We start from the raw sequence: 19264 nt of genomic DNA, 5'->3' as shown, positions 1-19264 counted from the left end.
AATAAAAATTTAAACTATGAATTTTCTAAAATATTGATCAACCGTTTTCCTGGATACAAAAGCAAACTTTTTCAAGCCATATATTTATATTTTTTGTTTTACTTATCGAAAAATCTATCAAAATTTCTTGTATCAAAGTCAAAATTCGTGTTGATCTGTGTAATTGATTGTTTTAATTTTTTTAAGTATGACCGTAATAACAGTTTTTCGATATAATTTATAATTGTAAAGTTTTTTGAAATTTTAAATGTTTTTTCTTTGAGGGAAATTCTTTTGTTGTTTTCTTTTAATGTATGGAGGAATCTGCGTGACAATATTAAAATAACAAGGAAAAAATAATTGTATCAAGTTTTAAATGGAAATATAAAAGCGCATCTGGAATGTGAGTGATGTTTTAGTAATTGGTTTGCAAAATTAAATATTGCGGCTGTATAGTTTATTGTTGCACCTTTTTTCAGTTTATGAAATGAAATTGTCTGTGAACTTGTAAGAGAGGAAGGATATAATTTTCCAGATCGTTAAAATCCGGGTATTTTTTCGGGCATTTTATTAGATATCTTGGAAGAGCGACGTAAAAAGTACAAGAAAAACAATCAAGCGTCTCTTGTCTTGGTAAAGTAACAGTGCTACTCGCATGCTGATATGTTACCTACGTGACTTATAAAACGTCTATTAAATCACTTGGCATTAGGGGAAAGATCAGAGGTTCTTTCATTGCAAATCTGTGCAAGCTAGTTTATTCACTTTTGTCAAACAAATCGGGAAGAGGGTGATTATTACGATACGTTTCTGCTCCTATGAGATTCTTCTGCGGTTTGCCATTTTTACCCAATTTGAATAAAGTTAAAGTGCATCGTTTGCGAAAACCGTCTTGATATGCACTAATAATTCCGGGTTAATTTAGTCGAGTAATTTGTGCGCAGGCTTTTAAGAGTTCTTTAATTACGGTCAGACTCTTTTCTTATCTGTATTATAAGTGCAAAGTTTGTCAAAGGCAAACGGGCAAGCGTGCACCAGCTCTTCCTCAAAGAGTGGAATTAATTAAATCTTCACGCCGTATCTACCATCTGATCTTACGAGCAAATGTTACTGCGATCAAATGAAGGTACTTAGCAGAGCCCCGTATAAGACGAACTGCGTCACTTCATCACCACTCAAAGGAAATTAAGAGAGAGCGATTTAGTCCGATCCTACATTCAAAGATTCTCTTTTTGGTATTTTATCAGGAAAGGCCGCTTCTCGTTTCCGACTTTGCTTTCATATCACTTTCGCCAAATTCTACTTTTTAGATGTTTTTGCCTTTAATGGAGGCGCAAGGATGTGGCTTATCGCACCATCGCGATGCGATTAGGGTAAATTGCCGAGGTGAAACCTACGGCTTGATTTTTTTTTGTATGAACAACAACAACAAAGTTTTAATTTTAAATCATATTTGTGCTTTTTTATAGGGACAGCAAGGCCAATCAAGGAAGTCGCCATGTATAATGTATTTGATTTTAGCATACGAAATTGCAGTGGCGGGCGAATTCTCGTATTAAATCCATTCATCACGTAAGTAGTGCGCTGAGCGAACTTGTGTATTGTGGTCAGGGTTGTATTCTGGGGGCGAGTAGTGATTTCATTTCCCTATGCGGTATGAATAATAGTCGACTCGTGTTAAACTAATAGAGGCATATCTGAGTGTGAACCAAGTCGGGGATAATCGGTGACGTCACGCTGCCATATTGTGTTATTAAGTGTTTGCAATTAGTGTGACGCAGTATTCAATGATTATGCAAATTATTTCCCGTGAGACATATCAGATTAGCAGGATCTAATTGTTGCGATTGAGCTAATGTCGCTCTGTAATTAGAAGATGTTATTTTGGTGGATGTGCCGGGCTAGAAAATATTCACACGTGAAATATAAAAAGCGATATTTTACGATTAGGTTGGAAGGTATGAAATACGAAGAAATGGCTTCTTTTTTCAGTGGCGAAGTTGTTATATTGACGGAGCGAATACTTATGTAAAGCGAGGTGTATTTGTATGCCATACTGCAATACCCACAGCATGCATATTCCATTGGCCGGTATTAGTAGTGCGGAGAAGTTCGCGAAATGTCGGACATAAATCACGAACAGTAGAATTGTAGGAGACTTGTAATCTCCACTAGGTCGATTAAAACTGCTGTACTCCTCTTACAAGACTGAACAACATAAATCTAGATTTGACTTTTTTCTTTTGCTACCAAATTCAGACTGCGTATGGGTCGTAACAATAACTAACTAATTTTTTACTTTCTTTTATTTTTGCCTAAAAAACTGCATTGATTCGATCTGTGCTTTCACATGATCGTCTATTATTATTAGGTAGCCGTTTCAGCGGTGGTCTTTGTGGTTTGTGGTTTTGCGCTCCATCATCATAAATTTCATTTTTTTGGTCACTATTTTCCTCCACGTAAGGGTTGTACATTTTTACTTTACGTCCACTGTTCGCCTTGTTGCAAGAAATTAATTATTGTCGAGCTGCCGCTTTGAACTCACTTATTTAATTAGCAACTTATTCTAATAGTTGTAGCGTGTTAAGGGCCAGATGCGGCCTCTCTGTTGGCGTACCTTTGGACGTCCGTACAATTACGCGTAATCGAGCATCTTGTGCTGGTTGACAAGTCGCCTGGAGGTGTCTTAGATGCCAGGCATTTTCATCGTAATTTGCATGTTTCTCTAATCAGGTTAGTTTCATATTTCAGTCTTCAACTTTACAAGCGCCGAAAATTCGTTGCATCAATACAATGAAGCTGTTAACGTGGTAATTAGTCAAAGAAAATTGTACATCTCACGCTACACGCTAATGTACTATACCCTATTATATCCAGTCATCGTATTCAATTATTCAACGGATTCGGAAAAAAATGACGCTCCTAATGGGTATATGGGTAATTGATGCAGAGGTGGTATTTTGGGTTTGCAAGGGAGATAAAAGTGCGAAATACGTGCCTTATCGGTTTTATGCCGTCTTTATGAACCCCTTCGTTACTGAACGTGTAAAAACGTGTCGGCTAAGTATTTGTATTACGAATCGCAACTCTGGCATAAACAGGGGTAAAGTTTATCAAACTTACATAGTTCTGTACATGACTACTTTTCTACCACATTAACCTGTTATGTTTTTTTTACCCAAGGTTTACGATACCAACTTGTAAACTTCTGTTGAACTAATTATAATTTCAGGGCGCAGGTGCATATTCAGAATAATAACCGTGTTTCAAATTGAGATCAAACTCAAATTTAACTATTTAATAGACTTTGAAGAGCTTTATTTGATTTAAATTTTCAAAATTCCCATTTACGAGTACTATGGTTTACGTTTGTTTATATTAGTTGTTCACATTCCAATTAGCACTTAGCGCAAATCTGCATCAGTTTACCGGATGATTCATTGAATTCTTATGTTTTTATATCATTTTAATAAAAACTGGATGTATTTTCAAAAATTTGATGTTAGATTTAGCAGAGTACTCTATGTGTTATTTATTTTTATGACTTAGTTTTTGTTGTGCAAGTCATTCGATATTTATTCATAGCATTATTTCCAGGTGTGTTCTCTTGCGAATAATTTGGAGTCATTTGCCGACAGCTTAATCTCCCACAATTGACAGTTATCGGTCCCTCAAATATTTCGGTCGATTCACGAATAATTTAAGAGGGAGTCGGTTTCTCCCGCTTGCGAACTTTTTGGCTTTTGCACAAATGAGGTAAATCTTCGTTTTCGGTCTCTAGCCTGTAGTAAAAGCGCGGGTGATGATAAGTGTTGTTCGCAAGACGTTATACATAATGAAGCTTTTAATTATTATGGAATCTGAGGTGGAACAGTTTAAAAATGAATGAATTTGTTTACGTGTTACGTCAACGCGCTCAATTAAGAATGGCTTATATCCTTGCGAATGAATTGTTTATTAGGTTTTGTTGATGGTTGAACGAAGATTTGCAAATAGGGTTGCAAGCTTGCAGCTCCCTGTTTTGCTGCACACATATTGCTTTGAATTATTTAACGTTATTAGGGCAACAGCTGGATTTTGTTCAGATTACACTGACAGTGAGGAAAATAACATCGCCCTTCAACCGATGGTCTTGTAATTGACTTGAGGAGTTGGAAATCGTAGCGAATCGGTCTTTAATTAGATTTTGCGGGAGGAATCTCCATTTAGGCTAATCTTCACTGTTCCACCGAGTTATTAACGCCAGGTGCCGAGGATAAGGCTAACTTAATTGAACCTTTATTCAGGTACAGCTATCTACACATAAAGGGAGGTTTTTTGCCTGCTTTATCTTCTGGATTAAGATTCATTTCATGCCATCGTCGGTCCAAACTGTAAAATCTTAAACAATGTTTAAATTAAATGTTTTATAAACCATATTTGTGTGTTTTTATAAACTGCTGCAGACTGAAAGAATTTGTTATTTCTAAATTTAAGTACAATCAAATAATACCTTAAAAACAATTTTAAGATGAATAAAACTATTTCTCAACTGGTAGGTGTATGGTTTTTGTGTTTGATTCTCCTCGTATCTAGTCTATGCAGAATATTTTTTATCGCTTTTGTAATTTGTTTATATAAAAGTTCTAAATGGAGGTTATATAACGAGCCAAGTTTTGCGTGCAAAACGGCTGAGAGCTAAAAGTCTGTGTTATTTATCTTAGCCTTTCATGAATTATGTTAAGAGTGGCGTGATTCTAATTAATCCTTTGAAAGTTGGAGTTGGGAGTTGGTAATATCGAAAAGACACAACTCGAACGGAATTGTGTCGGTCGGCGTAACTCCTGAGTTTACGGTAATTAAATTACACGGTGTTAATTTTGTCGGATGTGCGGATCCAACGGCCTAAAGGTTTCGCAATATCCGACCGCTATCATCTTTATTAAATGCATAGATGGATGCTCCTGGGAGGGATCCAAAACATACAGTGGTGGTGTGTATAGATGAGACATAATTATGTCGGGTCAGCTACACAGACCAAGCACGATAAGGCAGGCAACTCGTTAATAATCCGTTCACTAAATTATCATTTGTGCTTCTCGTAACGTAACGGCTCGGAACTGGAGTTGTAAGCAGCCAGTGCACACGTTTCCCCTAAGAATAGTATATTTGCCCGGGAATACAATGGCCAAAATTGAAGGTGATTCGGGTAGTTTGTCAGAAAAAGGCTAAACCTGCCAAAACTACCTCGAATAAATTATTGAAAGCGAAATTACATTTACATAGTAGCAACAGATGAGGCAACTGGCCAAAAGTTTAATAAAAAGGTCACGCTTTGCGTGTTTCTTAACGGGGAATTAAAATTTAATTTTTTTCGAGTAAATTTATATACAACGCGGATTAGAGTGAGTCTCAGATGGCACTAATGAAATAAAAAGTATGACAGATTTTCCGGAAGTAATGAACTAAAATTTTAATCAGTTGGCAGTTAGTTACAAAGGATGTCTCTTTGAAGATTTTTAGTGGATTAAAATTTTTGAGTGATTAATAATAATAACTCATTAAATATAATATTGAAACATTTGGATAAATATTTTTTTAGGTTTTGTGGAATAGTTGAGTCTTATTGGAATTGTTATTGCAACAAAAGATTCATATTTTTCACGCTGTTAGATTGTCGCATGTTGACACCTGCATAATAATGGTCTTGTTTGTCATCCCCGTTCAATGTTGGCTGCAATTATCCTTATTGGTGCTACTTCTAGAGACTCAAATTGTACTTTTCCCTCGTTGGAATAAATATTTATGAGCGAGTTGAATAATGCATGGACTTCCCAATAGTACGTCTTACTAAACAGATTGCAACTTTCATTCAAGATATCGACGTTAAAGTATCTCTCGAAAATTTTAATCCGATTGATTATTTTCTTGCAGCAGTGGGTTTCGGGTGGGATTTTAAAGTGTTTACCCTCGAAACGATACGATGAATTGAAATCCATATAGTGGATTAAGTCGAGCTAGAGAAAAACGAGGCTTATAAAGAGGTCAGCGAAAGAGTGTCCTGCGAAGATTAGTTTATATATTGAATGAAACATTGGAAATGAAAGGATGGATGTGCCTATCGGAAGATATACGAATTGGTTCAACATAAACCAGAGAAATAATCAGAACAGAACAATTATGGGTTTTGTGTATTGTTGGGAAAATAAAGGATCCGCAGAGCGGGCTTTGCCAATTTCAGCAGAGATAATTATTGGCCGATTTAAAATATTGTTATGAATTCAAATTAGGATATAAATCTCTTTAGGTCTATTCATTTTAATGCCAAAGTCGCTGTCTCTTGAAATTACGACCAGCGCCCGATAAGCTTTTTTCGCATTTAAATCGAAAGTAATACGCAATTTGCGATGATATTCACGCGTAAAGGTAATGATAAAGGGTTTTCGCGCATTTTTGATCGATAATAAACACATTATTTTCATGCAAATTTTAATTTACTTTACGATGAAATCGGAGGTTACGTGCTTCCAGATAATCTAAAGGGATTTCAACTTAGCCTGATGAGTTCATAATGGATTTCATTTAGATGGAAACACAATTATTTTCTAGGTGACTGTCAAAACAGTTTTCACTAGTTTTTCTTTGTGAAACTATGTATTTTCAACGAGAGAATTTGGTTATTAAAATTCCCTCTCGCCGAGTCTTAATTGTCTAGTCTGTAAGATTTGCGTTTGAGGACTGCTTTACAACACAGAACAGCGTGGCCACGTGTACGAGATTATGATGGCTCATTCCGGGGGGCTGATAGGTTTTTCAAAGTGGCGGTAGGTGGGGCGGACACGGGATATGGTCCGGATACACGCGTTTTCCCCCAGGGAACGCACGCGATACGCGAACCGTCTTATAATGGCTCCCATTATAAGCATTGCTTTTGCTTTTGATTAAGTCAAGTCGAGAGGCTGTCATCCTCATTTATCTTACTAGACTTTAATTTGGCTTTTGTACAATTTTGAAATGTTTTTTCGGATTGATTAGGGGTTTTAGCAAAACACCGGATATCTTTTTTCAGATAATTTAAGGAACGCACAAGAGAGGTAACTAATTTATTGCTTTAGAATTCCGACAGTTATGGGAGTACTAAAAAATGTTTGTCTTTACTTTGAACACAGTTTTCATACATTAGTTTGGTCTTTTGGTGCGTAATAACTATTAGGTTTATGGTTAGTTGCGCTTGAGATAGTTGCGGCTTCAGATTTTGTTGAGATCGCTTATGTTAATGTTGCTTTTATCTCTGAATGCGAAGTGTTAGTTGGGCTGAGGCATGTCGGACATGAGTGAGGATGATTCTCGTTAATAGGATGTTGTTTCTTGGCGGCGAACATCGCGATAAAATTTAATTCTCGGTCTTGGCATTTTGTCGTGGTTGCATCAACCGTGTTAGATTACAAGTGCACGTTTAGATAAATGAGTGGAAAAGGAGCAGAGGTTAAAGTATCTTATAATTTTCTTTTCTTCCATGTGAGAGAATGACTCGTATCTGGGATGAGAGTTCATTTTGCGGTTGACGTATCAAATCACTTCGAGGGTCAGCAACGGTCAATGAGATTAGCTCTGCAAACTGCACAGTAGAACGCAATATTCCTTAAAAGCAGGCATTAATGCGCGCGGAAAGCTTGTTATCCGAACGGAGGGTTTGATGATGAACAAAAGCGACACTTGCGCCACGTTCTTGGAAATTATATGGCAGATGATCGATAGCTGTGAAAGAAAACATTTTTGTTTGTCTTGCAATGTCTCATTTTAGAGACATTCTACACTGGAAACATAACGATGGGGGTAGCTTTCAATTTGCATCTGAAACGTTGAAATATTCATTCATTCTAAGTATCTTTAGATGTCGGAATTCGCTGTATTTAAGAATTGAAATTGTGATCGACAGTATATACCCACGTTGATATTCAAAAGAAAGTTAAACAGTTTATGTTTTACCCTAGATAAATTTTTGATACAGAATCAGCATTCGCTAATTGCTTCGATGATCACTTCTTCTTAGGAATTAATTATACGTCTGACGTTCGTGTCAGGATGTTTGCTATGGGGTTTTGCGCGTCCTCTCAAGACAGGAGAAGTTAGTCGGAAGTTTGCGTGTTAATGGTGTATCGGGTGGACTATTGTCGGAACTGCAGGCCTAATTAGGTATCAGTTGGCTGCCTTGAGACACGCGAAATTAAACGACTGTAGGTAGATAATAAAAAGTGTTTTGCATTTAGTCCCTGCGCATCCAACAAATGCATTTTAAATTAAATCAATTTTTCACCATTTAGATCATTCAAAGTAAATATTAATGAATTTTAAGGATTAATTTTTTTAACATAACGTTTCTACCTAATGCTACTAGATTCACCTGATGTTGGCAACTGTGTTGTGGCTCTACTTTCATGTAATATTCACAACTTGGATTAAAGTGTAAAACACCGGGTTTTTTAATAAATTTTTTGCTTAAGGCGGTTTGGATTAATATTTTATTTTATAATCATGCTTCTTAAAGACAATCTTGTGAGTTTCCTCGATGCTCTTTTTGTAATTAGGATATTGGACATGTTGCAGTACAAGAAGACTCATATAAAATTTATTAAATCTGTCAATCAAATACAAACTTGGAGCGGAAGTTATTTATGAATAAATTAAAAAGGGCTCTCAGCTAATATCAACTCTGTAACTACTAAAATTAATTTTATGTCAAATTTCTATGTTATGAAGGGATAAAATTAAACATATTTGCTTTTTTTGGGCATGTCGTTTAAATTTGTTTTTGTAAACAAGCATTATTTTATGTAATATCGAGGAACGCATATTGCCAGGAAATTGTCTTTCTGATCTCTCTATGTTTTAAATATTTAGCACAAAATTAAAACTAAAACAGCTTATTGACTTTATTCTCTTATCAGTTTTGAATGAAATTATTTAAATTATATTATTTGAACTTAATCAAATACAAGTTAATTGAATTTTGCGAATTTGTTTTTCTTTCAATTAGTTAGGTGTGTATTTTGTCCTAAATAAAATTTAGGTATCAACAGTAAAAATGACAAAAGCGGGCTTCAAATATACGATTTAATTAGTCCATGTTTTGTTTAATTAAATAGGTTTCATGGGACATAGTCTGTTCACCTGTATGCACCTAAACGCTGGCGAAATTAATTAATTTTTTGTTTGATGAAAGGCTATAATAAAAAAAAGTTACGTCGCAATTTGAATTCTTCTTATGGAAATTGAATTTGCTCTGGGAGTCGGTGTCTCTGCGATAAGTCCGTAATGGAATTACTGTATTAATTCAGTTTGATTTTTAATAGAAGCTCTCTGGTGTGCGTGATGAATTCGTTTTATTTTGACATTGTGTGACGTTTGGAAATAATTAATCTTGTCCTCGGCGACCGGTGGTCAGTGAATTTAGCCGTAAATTGTGTGATGTTTTAAATAATGTTGTAGGAATTAATAAAAGTCCTAATTTTTGATTTGGTTCGTATAGACGAGTTTTATCGAAATATGAAAGGGGAAAATTCATAAAAGGGAATTCTTTTGTACGAATTTATCTCCGACGTTTCGCGGTTGTGGCTTGATATCGATTCGCACGCCGTTCTGAATAGATATTAAAGTCTAATGTGTTCGTAAGTAAAACTAAGAGGTTTGCAATGTAAACGGCAATTGGCGGCTCCAGATGTTCACCGGCTCAACTTTTTCGCATAAAGTCGATGGGCCAACAATAACATTTCTTCGTTAAAAGGATCGGGAAATAAAAATGGCTTGATTCTAGTGCTCTCCAAGAACAATGAATTGTGAACGTGAGGATGAAAAAAATATATCACAGGATTGAATCACGACGAAACGATTGTTATCTGCACGCCTTGCGGCTATTTACTCCTGTTGCCTGGTTGGATTCTTCAATATACGTTACCTGAAGTAATAAGCCCAAGTTGAGTTATCTGCTTTGTCAAATCGATAAAAAAGGTTACACCTCTCTTTGCAATATTAAAATCTAAATCGTCGGAACACCAAACTTTATACCATCATCCCATAAACCTTTGCAGGAGGGATTTTCGTTCAGGTCTTGGAAAAGTCAATATTAATTAAACTTTTCTGCTACCTCTACTCCAACTTTCTTGCATCTCTTCGGCAATTATTATTTTTTGCCAGGGAAGATCATACAGTCTAAAAATCAACTTGGAACTTCTTCCGGGTTTAAAAAGTTTTTCGATGTGCTACTTATCACATGTCGAGAAGATTTTTTTGTTTTAGTTGTAGTTTTTAGTATGTTTGAAGTAAGAAATATGGAAGTACTTTGACTTTGTGACCATTTGTACTTGTGCAGGAAGCGTCCGGTTGGGATTTAGAGGGTATGGTTTTCGATTTATGTAAATCAGCCCTAGATATTTTTTGCGGATGCGTTGCTTTTAAAAGCACTCCAGTTCTAAAACCAATCTTGGTGACAAATGGCCTAAAAAACCTAATAGAAAAGCCCACGTGTTGAGTTTTTTTTTGTCGTCGCAGTATATATTCTTTACACGGCTCCAGCTCTTCGTCCGTGTTTTCTTTCTTTTTAATAAATCTATCCGAAGGGTTTGCGATGTCGCATCTTCAGTGTTAATCCCGAAACTCTCTTCCTAACGTATTGCTTTTGATCGTTGTGAATTTAAACTAGATTGCGGTGGCGGGTTTGTGTACGTGGTTTTCGGACCGGGACTAATACACTCGACATATTTACATGGTACACGGTTTTCACTACATGTCATTTATATAACATAAGCCGGCGTTAGAGAGAGTTTCCAGCGAATTCCATCGCGAAAGAGTAAAAAAACCATCAGACGTCGTTTAGCTACGGAACAGTGTACATACATTTCGGTTTTTTAAAATTCTAATAGTGGAGAGGAAAAGGGACGAGTTCAAGAGAAGGAATTTTTGCAAGTCGTTCATGGTTTTATTTGATTTGGAAACATTTCAGAAGTAAATTTTGTTCTGTTTATTTACTTATTCAAGCTGTTAATTACTTGAAGAGGTTTTTTTTCGGATTTTATGTAAAATAAGTCTTAATCTGGGAAGACTAATTGACACGTTACAGCTGGCTTACTACTTGTCTTGGTTAAAATTGCAAGAGTCGGGATTATTGATTTAAGCATGCTTTAAATTTTTAAATTTCAATTAGGCTAACTTGGGGGATTGAGACGGTAACTAATACGACGTATTGGAGTTGCATCAATCATTTAGATGCATTCAAGAGATCTTAAAAGTGTCATATCATATTTTATATATGATGGAAGACCTGGTCGATACAACACTGCAAAATCTTTCTACGATATATACTCAAAGTTCATGGGTTTTAGGTGGCAAACAAGCACGTCGCACGTCTCTGGAGGAACTCTACTTTATGGAAGATGGTGTAGGTGTGTGTTCCAGTGGCGTTCGATGAGGTTCAATGCGCGGTACCCGCGGGGTTCCTCTGGAAGTGATTACTTCTCCGCTAGGGATCTCAACTCCAATAAAAGTGGCTCTAATGTATTCTCCCTTTATCTCCTGAGTATAGCGTTTTGTTATTTCTACCACATGTTTTAATTGGAACGTTTTTGCCGGCGAGAGTGATAAGGTTTCATCACTCGACGAATTTATCAATAAACCATCCAAACTTTTTTCATTTCGGTTGCGGTTTTTATGCTCAAAACAAATATTGCTTTCCGTTCATGTTTCGAAAAGTTAAATGGTAATATTTCATATTTATTGCAGTGATGAGGCTGTTTCATGTTCAGGAAAGAGGAGTTATGTTTTTATTCGTACCATTCAATACTTTCTACCATTTCTCGTTTATTCCATCATTAATCTTTTATCAACAGAAACAAAGGAAAAAATTATGCCGTTTCACTGACATCAAAATTTTTTTTGTTGTTTTTAATAAAATACAATGTTTATAAAGTGAAATATAAAATTGAGTTTTTTTAGTCTGGACTGAGTAATAATAAAAATCCAATATGTGCTATTAATTAGTTTTGTAGTGCTTTTATAATTGCTGTTCGCCTCCAGCTTAAAACGTTAGGTCTATTCTGGTAAATTCCAATCGACTAGATGCTGTAATTTATTAAAATTTTTAAAGGCTAAAACTCGGGTCGACCTTTTATAGATTGATTTGTGCCTTTTTCGACATTTTGATTTTTTTTTAGATTTTTGCGTCGGTTTATAAGGCATGAAAGAGCACATTTGCAAACCTTTGGTATAAAAAAATCCACTTCCACTCAGTCGTGGGATATGTTAATTTATGTAGACACTGTTACACGAAATAGGCGGGCGAGTATCCCTCCCATCTCTTCTACTTAGTGTAATCTCGTTTCTTTTTGAACGCAGGGGTTTTGGAGATAAGCATGCACGTGTTTTCATTGCTTGTGTATTTTGGTTGCAGAATAGCGACTCTGCTTTAATTAGTTATGACCAATAAGCAACGTGATATCTTTATGTCTGTGTTTGTTGGTCCAACCTAAACAAACAAATTACTTTCGTGACCACGGCACTATGATGAATCTTTGTTAAATACATTTAGTATTATTGCAGCTTTATTTATATTCGGCTAGAATTTTTGATTTTAATTATTGACACAAATTAACTAAATTATTGTAGTTCTACGGGATCCAATATGGAATTTAAATTAAACTAAAACAATAAATTATTAATGATGTTTTATTTGGACTGTTTTAATTAAAGAGAAAATTGGAATTTGATGCTAAAGCATAAACTTGATTCGATTTTAAAGTACATTATCCTTTTACGTACATTGAATTTTCACACCGTTGGGTAATGGATGGTTTAGCTCTCAAATAGATGGGTTTCAGATTTATGGAAAATTGACTGGAACGTAAAGGGTGCAGGCAAAATGATCCCACGCTTTTGTAGGGCTAACTTCTTCTACATAATTCTCGCTTGTAGCTTTTTTACGAAGTGGATTTCTCAAGGTGATGTTGTACCACATCCTATCTGAAGCGTGAGGAATGACTATCCTCCCTTCTTTCTTAAAATTTTCAAGGGCGGAATATTTATTCACTCTATTGCTCTCATAGAAAGCTACATTTTGTCAAATTGTTTCAAATTATTTATTTGCAATGGTTTGAATTGAAAAATCTTTTGTCGCTTTGATGGATTCTTTGACCTTGGTCTCGTAATTCCATTGAAATAAACTGAGTGATCACACCTCGTTAGTTCCTTGAACTTTTCGTAAACTCTAGCTAAGAAAATAATGTGCTTCCGTCTAGGACAACTTCCGAATTTCAATGTTTTTTCTTCCCGTGTCCAGCAGTTGGCAAACTCAACAAGTAATGGTCAAGTGGCGACAATTATCAAGGAGTTTTTAAACTACTTGTCTACTTGTTGAGAAGTATACTTGAAGTGTTGTTTGATTTTTTGCCGTCGACCAGTCTCAATGCAAATATATGAATCTGGAATTGTGCACACGCGAGCAAAGAAACTCTGGATTAAAATTGATATGAAACTTTCTCAATTAACTCAATCCCCACAAGAAATTAGAGCGATACAGACGCACGCGGTCGCGATAATTTGATTTGGAGCGTGAGCAACGTGCAGATTCATATCACACGATGACAGAGGAAGTCCTTCGAGCCATGTCCAGACGTCATTTAGCACAGGATGTGGCCGCTTATGGTATGTAGATTGAGTTATGGATGCGACTTGGTGCGCAGGTGATTGTCGTGACGTCATAGACGGTCTTGTAATGAGACCGGAGGGTATCCGAAGAGAACCCTAACGACGTGACCAAACATAACTGTCATGTTTAAATGATCAAAGCCTAGCCCGAAGACAAATGACTGTTGTCGCTTGAACAGGTGTAGATCTGACAAACGCATTGTTCTGGTTATGGCCGGAATCTTTATTGCAAATTCCCTCCATATCGCCTCACGGTGTTCATATGTGTCACACGAGATATATTGTCGTCGAAAAATGATGGTTGGAAAAGTAGCTCACAGAGTGACTCGACTATTTAAATAATTGATCGAGTCCGACGATGTTTACTTGAAATTGTATCGAAACGTTGATGTTGCATCAAAGCGAGCAAGAGAGCAAATTCCCACTCAATTAAGATGCACCGCAAGGGTGTTGATTTTAAGCCAGCAACAGATACGGCTTTTTTGTAATAAAATTCTCTTTTATGTGCAGAGTGTAATTAAATGTAGCATACATATGGAAAGTGTGGAATTCCAAATTAAATCACAATTAGACACAGAAGTGTCTCCAAACTTAAATAACTCTACCCTTTGCGAAACTTTCGACAAAATAAACAACTTGTGTAGCTGAAGCAAAGACATTACCTTGGATATTAGCTGTCACGTTTCATTACGACTTGCTTCTTTGGTTTTTCGAGTTATAATTTCTCTTCTCTGCTATCTTTGTTTTACTATAATAATTTTGACATGTTGTAAGGAAAGAAAAAAAATGATTTTTTTAATACACCAATCTTTTTGATGTAATTTATGTGGCGTGTGTCAACAACTTTTGCGAACTTGCCTGCGAATTTCCATTGCATACTGAAATTAATGCCAAACTTTAATACATTATTTAAACTACCTTATACCATAACATTTTCTTTTTATAAAATTAAATTGTAGCAGGAAATCTAATTAGTTTCATCAGATGTATAATTTACACAAGGATAATAGCAAACTTTTAAGTTCTAGTAGCCCCTCATTTCAGTCATTGGAGTTTTGTTGGCTATATTTCGCGTCGTATCTGCAAATCAACCTTGTGAGACCCGACTTGGGCTAGAGTATCTTAATTGAAATTTTAGTGTTATCGCGATACCCTCGATTCTCAAGTCGCATTAAACACGCATATTGCGCGGACACCTCCACCAGCTGTTGTGAAATTACAGTTTTCATTTGAGAAAAACTTGGTGTAAGAACTTGCAGAAAATGAATGTAGTTGACGCCAATGAAAATTATTCGGCTCTCGACTTGTCACTGTCTATTGTTGCATCGAGGGATTTTATCAAACTCGTTATTGTCAAATTTGAGATAATTTGGAAATCTACGTAATTTTGCATCGACGTCAGGACTTTTTTTGTCCCCAAGGAATGCTTTGGTTTTATGGCGGTCACTCTGAACGATGTGATTTATCGTCCTAAATTCGTATATTCAAATATTCCAAATCAGATTTAATACCGAATGGTATTTTCATTGTTTGTGTCTTTTGTTATTAGGAATATATTTCCAAAATACTAAAGGTATTTTAATGTTATTTGCGTAATTCGGGACGCTTTGTTGGTGTTTTGACAATGTGAGGTGTCGTAACTGTTGTCTTTGCTTTATTCGAATGAATAAACGCAAAGTTTGGTTTGCGTTTATTCTTTTTTATTTGTGTACTTTTAGGTAGCATAATTAGAATACCCTGTTTTTTTCTTGATAACTATAAATTTGTTTTGCGTTTTTTAATGCTATTTTTGACAATTTTTTTTCTCTTCATGTTTCTTACTGTAAAACCACTTTTTAGCGACAGTACAATTTTTATGTGAGGACGAGATATAAACCTTATTTGAAATCGTAAAGCAAAATTAATGAGTCTCCGAAGAATCGTATCAGAGCTGAAGTAAAAATAATTCGATTTTTAGCTCCGCCTTAGCACTTTGGAATTGGTCTCTGACATTAATGCGGTTACAAAGGAGTGAGAATAAAATAGGACGAGACATTTTAAGGCCAATATTTTTTAATATTTTTGAGGTGTTTTAATTTCTTGTGCAAAATTGGTGGATGCGCCGGGCGAGGCTGAGTAGGTAATTGCATTTTAGGCAACTTACATTACATTTGACGGGTTTGTCGTACGATATGGATTTTTTCAGATGAGTGGCTTCAGCCAAGTATCGAATTTCCTTCGTTCTGATAAAACGGCCATTCAGCCATTTTGCATCGTTTTAAAGGTTATCTTATGTCCATCCAAAATCCTTTTATCCAAAGACTGCCGAATATATTCTTGCCATAAAATCACGTGACACGTTTCAAAGATTTTATTTTGTATTTCTTTATTTGTTTCAGGAGTTATCAGTGAGATTATTATCCAGGGTTTTCAATTGGATTTCTTAGAGGTGAGTTTGAATTTTTCTTTTGGCTTAGTTTTAATATCAGGTCGCAAGTGTGTAACAGGTGGATTGAAAGACTTTGATATTGCGATTTCAGCGCTGACCTGCTTGTATTTTACCAAAGCGTCTCTACACCAAATACATGTTTTAATACACCATTTTTTCATGCATTATGCATTATTGATATGGTTTATCGTGCCCCTCGGTCCCGTCCGCGTTCGAACTCGGCGCCGTTTCGTGATTAAGTTAAAAATTCATGCCTGTTTAAACTGCCCGATTCCACGCAACTTATCTTTTATTACTACGTTTGGTCGCAATCCTCAAAATTCGGAAACAGTTACACATTATGCTTTCGATTGTTGGGTAATTCAACACTCAAACCATGATGGAAAGGGATAAATGATTACAGAGCTTTTTTGGGATTTATTTGGAGAAGATTTGATGCCATTTATATTATTTTGCAAATTTGAGTTGTGCTTATTTAGAGGTGGAGTTTAGTAATCGATCGATAAACTGAAAAGTTTTCTCGCTTTGTACACATCTGGTTTCGGTGCCACCAAGGGCGTAATAATTATGTTTAAGGCAACCGAGCAAGCGTAACCTTCGTTTGTAAATAACCGTCGCTAGTTTGTGTTTAGATGGAAGTGGTAAATCTCCCCAGGAAATGACGACTGTCGTTACGTTCCTAAAGTCATCACAAGTCTATTATATTATGTGTCTGAGCACATGATAGGTGCGCCACTAACAAGAGCTAAATTTCTCGAGGAACTACCTTGCTTCTCGACAATTGGCGAAATGGCGATATTTCCGCTTTACCCGACCTGCAACAGAAACTATATTTCGTGCTGTATGAAACATTAATTTCAGGCTTCGAGATAAGTGAAATTCATTCAAAGAACTTTGCGCCGCTTTGTGCTGCAGAAACACAATTTTATCTCATGTGGAATTGTTACCAACATCTTAAAAGCATTTTGTTGGGGCTTCAGAACGTTTATGCTTTGCCAGAATTTAGCGACGGCAAAAAATGGAACAGATCGATTTTGCGTTATAAATTTTAACACATGGGTTATAAATTTTTAGGTTTTAGATCACCACTTTGATAATTTATTAAAAGGAAACTTAATATCGTTTCTCAGCTTTTAACTCTGTTCTCTTAAATTATTTATAATTTTTGCTATGTGTTGGTAGAGATAAAAGACAAAATCGTTTGGCAGTTTTTAAAATTCCAATAGAATTAAAATTTAACTTTTTTAATAAACCTCGTTTCTTATTAGCTTAACGTGCAATCTCGATTGCTTTGAACTTTTTAAGTCAACAATAAGCTCTAATTGGGTAAAGTTAAAACACATTTTACTAAGTTCGTTTGTGGAAGAAAAGCAATAGGGAAAAGATATGGTTTGATAAATTGATTATGGAATCAATTACTTTATTTGTATATTTTAAATGGGAATTTAATATTTTTTGCTTCCTTTTTGTTTCGGGGAGAATTAATTTGCTTATTGGCTATTATGAATTATTATTTGTTACTCAACAAAGTTAAGTTTCGTGACTAATGGAATACTAGAAGCAATTTGCCGCAGTTGAAGGGTTGGGGTAATTTGGCCGATGGGAAAGTGCTGTGGTAAATATCTTCCTAATTCACTTCATCGAATTGGGATCATTTCACTAGAATTAAAAGGTTTCGTCAGTGCTTTTCTTGAACCGGAATACATAGTTTTATATTTAATCGAAAATTTGTAACAAGAAATAAATGATTTTATATTTTTATATAATGTTATTAGGTCGTTATTACATCTCAAGAGAGTGAAGGAGATACTTTACTTGAAATTTTAGTTTGAAGGGGAAAAACTGCAATGCAATAAAAATTTCCATAACTGTAGATGCAATGATATTTTTTCTGTAAGGGGAAGGAATTGATATTTTATATTCAGAAATAGGGGGAAAATAATATATATTTTTGTATGTATTACGTATGTCTTTCAGTTATAGGAAAGGAAATAATTAATTTTTTTCTCTACTGTTTTTCTTAAAATTCTAAAATGTTATCGACCAGTTAAGTTGTATTGGTATTTTTTTTTGTTAATAAATTATATTCTGCATTAATTAATTTATGTAATTTGTGTGTATTTGTATGTAGGTTTATTAAAAATACAAAGATACAAATTACTGTTTTTATAACTCGGTTAATGGAAAAGTTAACTAATTTGTCTAATGGAATGAAAAAAGTGTTTTTTATGTTTATGTTTATTTTTCAGTAGGGCGGAGAAGAGGTCGTCTATATTCTTGACTTGTCATATAACATTTATTATTTTTGTATGTAATTAGAGTACATGAAATGTTTATAAAACTTAAATTTATAATAATTACAACAATTATTATTCTAGTGCCGAGACTCATTTACGTACGTAAAACTTGTAAACTTGTGAGTGCATTCTACTAAATACGAGTATAGCTGCAACGCAACGAGGGCGAACTTGTAATGTTTCCTTGGCACATCATTATTATTGGTATAATTGCATTAAAGATACCTTGTAGAAGTTGTAGCTATAGTGAAATGGCATTACGACATTTTAAACACTATGTGGGGGCTGTAATTAACTTCTGTGTAATTAGGTAAAAAGAGTATTATTAACGTGTGTAATATTTTATTTGTAATTTGAGTTGAGTGAGTGTCTTTGAAAATTGGAGTGTTTCGTTCAGGTATTAATTTTAATTATCTTTGAGTTGATGAATTAGTGTGTCTAGAATATGAAATGGTTTTGATCGAAGATTCATAATTTAAATGTGCATCCACCCTGTAGGGTCAACCGGGTTCAAACACCACAATGAGGGTCAATTAAAAGTTCTCCTCATTTAAATGAGCCAACTCTAAAAAGATGATGTAAGCCTCGAACGTGCTTCGTTAGTAATTTCCTTAAGGTTTGTCGTGTGGTAATTTGTTGTAACCGTTTCGCACTTTTTCCACCCCATTGAGTATTTGTCTTTATGATGATTTCGCGTCGTGTCGCGGGTGTTTCAGTTTATTAACTTCGCATTACCTTTAGTGGTTGTATTTTGAAATTTTACGATCGTTGGGAAATTCGTGGCCTTGTTCTTTCTGCATGTGCACTCCACTTTGATTACGCGGTAAACGGTGTTCAGTTGGTCGTTTGTAAATAAAGGAAATAAAGTGCGGGTTCCGGAAAAGCA

The 19264-nt window shown here is 35.2% G+C and overlaps 1 protein-coding gene across 2 annotated transcripts in view; it reads left to right on the top strand.

The window, feature by feature from the left end:
- The window catches only part of LOC123005446 (leucine-rich repeat-containing protein 24-like), a 147750-nt gene that overhangs the window by 27943 nt on the left and 100543 nt on the right, over window positions 1–19264 (top strand). For both annotated transcript variants that reach the window (XM_044399205.1, XM_044399202.1), the window contains exon 2: window positions 16032–16081. The gene's annotated coding sequence lies outside the window, so the exon portion shown is untranslated. The remainder of the gene's footprint in view (window positions 1–16031; window positions 16082–19264) is intronic.

The sequence above is a fragment of the Tribolium madens genome, unplaced genomic scaffold (assembly GCF_015345945.1).
Source record: "Tribolium madens isolate multiple individuals breed KSU strain unplaced genomic scaffold, Tmad_KSU_1.1 Scaffold_20;HRSCAF=117;Tcas5.2_LG4, whole genome shotgun sequence".
NCBI lineage: Eukaryota > Metazoa > Arthropoda > Insecta > Coleoptera > Tenebrionidae > Tribolium > Tribolium madens.
The sequence above is the reverse complement of the archived record's forward strand: the minus strand, read 5'-3'. Positions and strand labels throughout refer to the sequence as shown.